Here is a 7,460-nt window from a genome sequence, read left to right on the forward strand (position 1 = left end):
AAGCTGGCTCTGATTCCACCCCCTCTTTCCATTGCTCTCTATATTCTGTCTTTGTTATCTTGTTGACATCGTCTCCCTGAAACCTCCCCTACATCGTAATGAAGCTTGCTACTAATATGCACCAAAGAACGGTGTGACAGACCATCTATTACTGAGACAACAGTTGCAGAACAATCGCACAAGAAGCCTAGGGATTGTTGATTGTCAGAACTAAACTAATGGTTCTTGAAATAATAATATTTATGCAATAATAGATTGTTTACCAAAAAAATTAAAGCACCATTATTTGTTGATTTGATCATTTTGGTCATAAGATGAACATTGATTTCCGAAGAAAAGAAAACTGCTCATGTGGGATGTTATCAAAGCTCCATTGGTGGCAAGTGGATAATTCAGCTGTGAAATGAACAAAAATCAAGTTCAATATTCCAAGGTTAAAGGTGATGTTTTTTTTTCTTTGAATTTATTACATATCAATCTAATGCCAAAGTTAACTTGGCGTACATTAGTCATTTTGCTTTCTCTATTAGAGATAACGGTTTAATAAAATTAAGAGGGGAGGTCTAAGTCCAATTTAAAAAGTGAGGTTCAAGTCTTTTACCCCACAATATTTTAAAACTTTTAATTTGATAATACATAATGTATATTTTTTGGTAGAATACGAAAGGCCCGTTTGATTTGCAATAGAAAATTGGAATCAAAATCCTTTGGGCTTGAATGTTTAGCTCAAGCCCGATTCGGAATTTTGCAGGTTTGATGTGGGCTGGTCCGGGGCAGGCCAAGAATGATCACCCATCTCTTGCATTCTATGGACCCTTGGGTTCACGGGAAGCGTGAACCTGCAATATAATTGAAAATTGAACACATCGCCTTATTGAATTAACAGGAATTTAACAGGGCTCTTTGATTAACAAGGGCCTAACTGATTGAACCAGCCACTAAAAGACAAAATACAATAAAACCAAACAACACTTCCGTTCCCTCTCCCATTCAAACTCTCCTCCCAAGTCCCACCGTCTCTCAGAATATTGTGACTAGACCACTGGCCACCACAACTGACGTTTGGTGTTAGGCATCAATCAGGCAATCGACAGTAAACTTTCTTTTTCTTCTTCTTCTTCTTCTCTCATACATCTCTTTCTCTCCTTTAAATCCATTAGTTTACACTCTGCGTTTTCCATTGACTCTTGAATCTCATTTTCCATTTCTTTCAAGTCTATTACACACAAAGCACAACCGCAAGGCTTTCATAAGAACCGAGCATAGTTGAAAATGGCTTTAGCTCATTTGGCTTTGAAGAATTTGCAGCAAAAATTCTCGAGATCAGTCTTGTCTTGTTGGATTTTAATCTCATAAGAGATTAAATCCAATGGGTTTGATTGGTCAATTATATGAGAAATTGCACTTGCACACTTGATTGAAAAATCTGTTTTTCTCTTACAAAAACCTGGTATTGAACTTGTCCCACATTGGATAATTATAAGAATTGTTTTCAGTATTTCAATAGGAGCTGATTTACACTCTTTAGAATTGGTAGAGGAGAGTATGGGGATTCGATACCGCGCAACGCACGCGCTTGCATGCGCGCGCGTGTGTGCGGCGCAATGAGGCGCACTTTGCTTGCACCCACGTGGCTCGCGATGGACGGCTCTGGTTTTGGTGCGTTGATCACCGTTGATGAGATCAACGGTCACGATTCGATCGGGTGTGATCAAGAGGCACAATTCAAAGTTAACAGTCACCAACTGTTAACAACTTTTTAAACAGTCACAATGTTTGAAATTGTGACTATTCAATGTACCTTCTCTAAACCAGCACCTACATTTTCCTCATACCTCTTCACAAATTATTTAAGAAGTATGAATCAGGCTCCAAAACACACAATTTCGAAATTCACTCTCTCTCTCTCTCTCAGTCCTGTCTACTACAATATCACTGAAGGTTTCTTTGGAGACTCTTCAACTTTGCTAGTTGCAGATTCTCTCCCAAGGCTCTGTTGTATCCTGGGAACGAATTTGCCTGTAACCCAACAGCAAACTCAGTAAAACTGAGTGGGGGCAAATAACGTTCTAAAGATAGTGTCTTCAGACGCGCCTCAAAGTTTCTCCTCCAAAGTTACAGTGACCCCATCTTCCCAAACAATTTTAGAACATTATTTTGCAATGGAGGCGGAAGCAAGCATGACTTCGATCAAGATGATGAACCAAGATCTTGTTCGACTAGACCAGTTCGATGGAGCAAATTTCAGCCGATGGCAAGACAAGATGATCTTCTTTCTGACCACACTGAAGCTATACTATCTGTTGAACCCGAATCTGCAATCACTTCCTGAACCCACTGACAAAGACTCGGAGAAACTAAAGAAGGAAAGAGCAAAACGAGAAGAGGACTCACTTCTGTGTCGATGACACATATTGAATGCTTTATCAGACCGGCTCTACAACTTCTACAAGGAACTTACATCTCCAAAAGAAATCTGAAGCAGGTACAAACAAGTATCTTATTGCAGAATACTTTGACTTCACCATGAACGACCATAAACCCATACTAGAGCAAGTTCATGAACTATAGGTGATAGTCAATAAAATTCGATCCCTTAACATCATTCTTCCTGAATCTTTCCAAGTGGGGGCAATCATTATCAAACTTCCACCCTCTTGGAAGGATTACAGGAAGAAGCTTCTGGACAAGGCTGAAGAACTTACCTTGGAGCAAATTCAGCAACACCTTCGTATTGAAGAAGAGTCTCGAATTAGAGACAGTAGGGATAAGACCCTAACCGGTGTGCTGAACTCTAAGGTAAATTTTGTGGAAAATGGATCAAAGAAGACTAACCCTGCATTACAAATAAAGAAGAAGGATGGGAACTTCAAGAAGAGCAACAATAAGAAATGATCCTGTTATGTTTGTGGAAAGAAGGGGCATTATGCCCGAGTCTGCCGACATTGAAAAGGCAGAACCAAGTCTGCAAACATGGTAGAAGACAATCTTGTGGCCATGATTACTGAAGTCAACATGGCAGAATCGTCTTCTGGATGGTGGTTTGATTCAGGCGCCACAATCCATGTATGCAAGGACAAGTCCTTGTTCAAGACATATGAAGAAGTGACTGATGGCCAGGAGGTATAGATGGGAAACCAAACATGTGCCAAAGTTGCTGGAAGAGGCAGCGTAGAATTGAACATCACCTCCGGAAAGACACTGACTCTCCTGAATGTTCTCCATGTTCCTGACATTAGAAAGAACTTGGTCTCAGTAAATCTTGTTTGTAAGAGGGGATTCAAAATTGTCTTTAAATCCGACAAACTAATCATATCCAAGAATGGGATGTTTGTTGGAAAGGGATATGGTTGTAATGGTATGTTCAAATTAAGTATTAATTTTTCTGCTTATATTGTTAATTCTTTCTCTTTATGGCATGATAGATTAGCACACTTGAATTTTAAATCCATAAAGAACATGAGCAAACTATGTATAATTGCTTACAGTAATGAATCAACTGAAAAATGTGAAATATGTGTAAAATCTAAAATGGCTAAGAAACCTTTCCCTAGTGTTGAGAGAAATTCTCAATTTCTAAAACTAATCCATTCCAACATCTGTGAACTCAATGGTGTATTAACTAGAGGAGGTAAGAGATACTTCATAACATTTATAGATGACTTTTCTAGGTACACCTATGTCTACCTTATGAGAACTAAGGATGAAACATTTGACATGTTTAAACTATATAAGACTGAAGTTGAAAATCAACTAGAAAAGAAAATTAAAATCCTTAGAAGTGATAGGGGTGCTGAGTACTTTAAAAATGAGTTTAATTCTTTCTGTAAAGAATTTGGAATAATACATCAGTGTTCTGCTCCCTATACCCCTCAACAGAATGGTCTGGCTGAAAGGAAAAATAGAACACTTACAGAAATGATAAACTGCATGTTGTTAAAAGCTAATGCACCCTTAAACTTGTGGGAGGAAGCACTCCTAACAGCCTGTCATTTACATAACAGAATTGTTTCTAGAGTTAATAACAAATGTCCATATGAATTATGGACAGGAAGAAAGCCTAATTTAGCATATCTAAAAGTGTGGGGGTGCTTAGCATATTATAGAGTTTCAGATCATAAAAGAACCAAATTATGACTCAGAGCTAAGAAAAGTATGTTTGTTGGATATGCAGAACATAGCAAGGCCTATAAGTTTCTAGACTTAGAGTCCAACATAATAATTGAAACTAGAGATGTTGAATTATTTGAAAATAAACTGTGTTCTGAACCTACAGAAAATGAATCCACAGAAAATGACAGAGAAACTCAGATCTCAATACCTGTTGATAATAATGAGACTAAAAGAAGAAATGACACAATTGTAACACCTACAATAGGACTTAGAACAAGTCAAAGACAAAGAACAGAGAAACACTTAGGTTCAAATTTTATCTCTACTCAGTCAATTGTATTTTTGGTTGAGGCTGATAGAGAGAAGATTTTAAATAAGATACCTATTATCTTAAACATTGAAAATGATCCAAAAACCTATAGTGAGGCTATGACCTCTAGAGATGCTGCCTTTTGGAAGGAAGCTATAAATAATGAAATGGATTCAATAATGTCAAATAACACATGAGTACTAATAGACCTGCCTTTATGATCAAAATCAATAAAATGTAAATGGGTGTTTAGAAAAAAATACAACACTGATGGAACTGTACAAACTTTTAAGGCTAGATTGGTAGCAAAAGGATTTAGTCAAAAGGAAGGGATTGATTACTTTGACACCTATGCACCAGTGGCTAGAACAACTTCTATTAGAACACTCATAGCATTAGCATCCATTTATCACTTATCTGTTCACTAAATGGATGTTAAAACCACTTTCGTAAATGGTGATTTAAATGGAGAAGTTTATATGGAACAACCAAAAGGATTTGTTCTTCCTGAAAACGAGAAGAAAGTCTGTAAACTGGTTAAATCACTATATAGATTAAAACAAGCACCTAAATAGTGACATGGGAAATTTGATTCTTGCATCCTAGCTTTTGGCTTTAAACATATTAGTGCTGATAGATGCATCTACTCAAAATTCACTGAAAATTATGGAGTAATTGTGTGTCTTTATGTTGATGATATGCTTATTGTGGGTACGAATATGGTTGGCATAAATGAAACTAAAAACTATTTATCATCTATCTTCAAGATGAAATATTTAGGAGAAGTAGATACCATCTTGGGAATAAAAGTTAAAAAGCATAGTATGAGCTATGCATTAAGCCAATCACATTATATTGAGAAAGTACTTGATAAATTTAAGCATTTAGGGTTTAAAGAATATAGCACACCATATGATTCTAGTATAAAACTAGTAGAAAATACTATGAGAGCAATTGCACAACTTGAGTATGCTAGTGCAGTAGGGAGCTTGATGTATGCTATGTTTTGTACCAGACCTGATATTGCATTAGCAGTAAGTAAACTCAGTCGGTTTACAAGTAATCCCGGTGCAGAGCACTGGAAGGCAATTGGGAGAGTTCTTGGGTATTTCAAGAGAACCTTGGAACTTGGCTTGTTTTATTGTGATTATCCAGCTGTACTAGAAGGGTACACTAATGCAAGTTGGATTACTGGTAATGGAGATAACAAGTCCACATCTGGATGGATTTTTGTCCTTGGTGGGGGTGCGATCTCTTGGACATCCAAGAGACAAACTTGTATATCTCACTCGACCATGGAATCCAAATTCATAGCCTTAGCGGCTGTTGGAAAAGAGGCTGAATGGATTAGGAATTTATTATTGGATATAAAACTTTGGCCTAGTCCTATGCCTCAAATTTCCATTTACTGTGATAGTGAGGCAACTCTGTCAAGGGCCTACAGTGGTACCTACAATGGTAAGTCCAGACATATAAGTCTGAGACATGAATTTATTAGGCAACTGATTCAAGATGGTGTCATCACTATAACCTATGTGAGGTCAAGTAAAAACTTGGCTGATCCTCTTACCAAGGGCTTGGCCAGAGAATTGGTAAGAATGACAACCAATAACTTTGACAAGGCTCTGAGATAACTATACTAATAAGAGATTTAAGTTGATAAGCACATTTTGTATGCATAACTATGTCATAGTAGTTTTGGATTGAGAGAGAACTATGTAATTGATCAATCAATGTGGGGGATTGTTGGATTTTAATCTCATAAGAGATTAAATCCAATGGGTTTGATTAGTCAATTACATGAGAAATTGCACTTGCACACTTGATTGAAAAATCTGTTTTTCTCTTACAAAAACCCGATTTTGAACTTGTCCCACATTGGATAATTATAAGGATTGTTTTCAGTATTTCAAAAGGAGCTGATTTACACTCCTTAGAATTGGTAGAGGAGAGTATGGGGATTCGATACCGCGCAACGCGGGCGCACTTTGCTCGCACCCGCGTGGCTCGCGATGGACGGCTCTGGTTTTGGTGCGTTGATGACCGTTGATCACCGTTGATGAGATCAACGGTCACGATTCGACCGGGTGTGATCAAGAGGCACAATTCAAAGTTAACAGTCACAATATTTGAAATTGTGATTGTTCAATGTGCCTTCTCTAAACCAACACCTACATTTTCCTCATACCTCTTCACAAATTATTTAAGGAGCATGAATCGGACTCCAAAACACACAATTTCGAAATTCACTCTCTCTCTCTCTCTCAGTCCTGTCTGCTACAGTATCATAGAAGGTTGCTCTGTTGTATCCTGGGAATGAATTTGCCTGTAACCCAACAGCAAACTCAGTAAAACTGAGTGGGGGAAAATAACGTTATAAAGACAGTGCCTTTAGACGCGCCTCAGAGCTTCTCCTCCAAAGATACAGTGACCCCATCTTCCCAAACATCTCTCGCTTAAGCAGCAGAGCAACAACCTTGCCCAAACAATGGAGAACGATGGGATTCCAAGATCATAAGGAGGTTCTCAACTGCTGCTTCAAAAAAAAAAGTCTCCAATGATAAATCCGAGGGCTAGGAAGTTGTCGTCTTTGAAGGAGATAACAAGAAATCCAAGTTGTTTTGTAGGAACCAATGTAGAAGAAACCTTTGGAGGAACTCTAGACATGATTTCTCTCTTGTCTCTCAATGATAATGTATTCCTTTTGTTTTGGCAAGCCAATAATTGTGATGGCATGAAATCTGAACCACTTTTTTTTTGTTCTTTTTGCGAATCTCCAGAACTCTTCTGTTGAAACGCACTACTACAAGTATCTGAGAACCTGAACAGATTGTTAGATAATTTGATGCCATTCTCTTGTTAATCCATGTATTCATGGACTGGTTGTGATAAAAACAGCAAGTGTCACGTTGGGTTGCTACCATTTTTCTTACTATTTGTTGCAAGCCAAAATGGATTGAGGGCAATACTGTCAATTCGCTCATGAGCCGAGGTGTGATCGAGTAGTTTAAGGCCTGAAGTGGCCGAGGGCTGGTAG

The sequence above is a fragment of the Nelumbo nucifera genome, chromosome 1 (assembly GCF_055504915.1).
Source record: "Nelumbo nucifera cultivar China Antique chromosome 1, China Antique-T2T, whole genome shotgun sequence".
Lineage (NCBI taxonomy): Eukaryota > Viridiplantae > Streptophyta > Magnoliopsida > Proteales > Nelumbonaceae > Nelumbo > Nelumbo nucifera.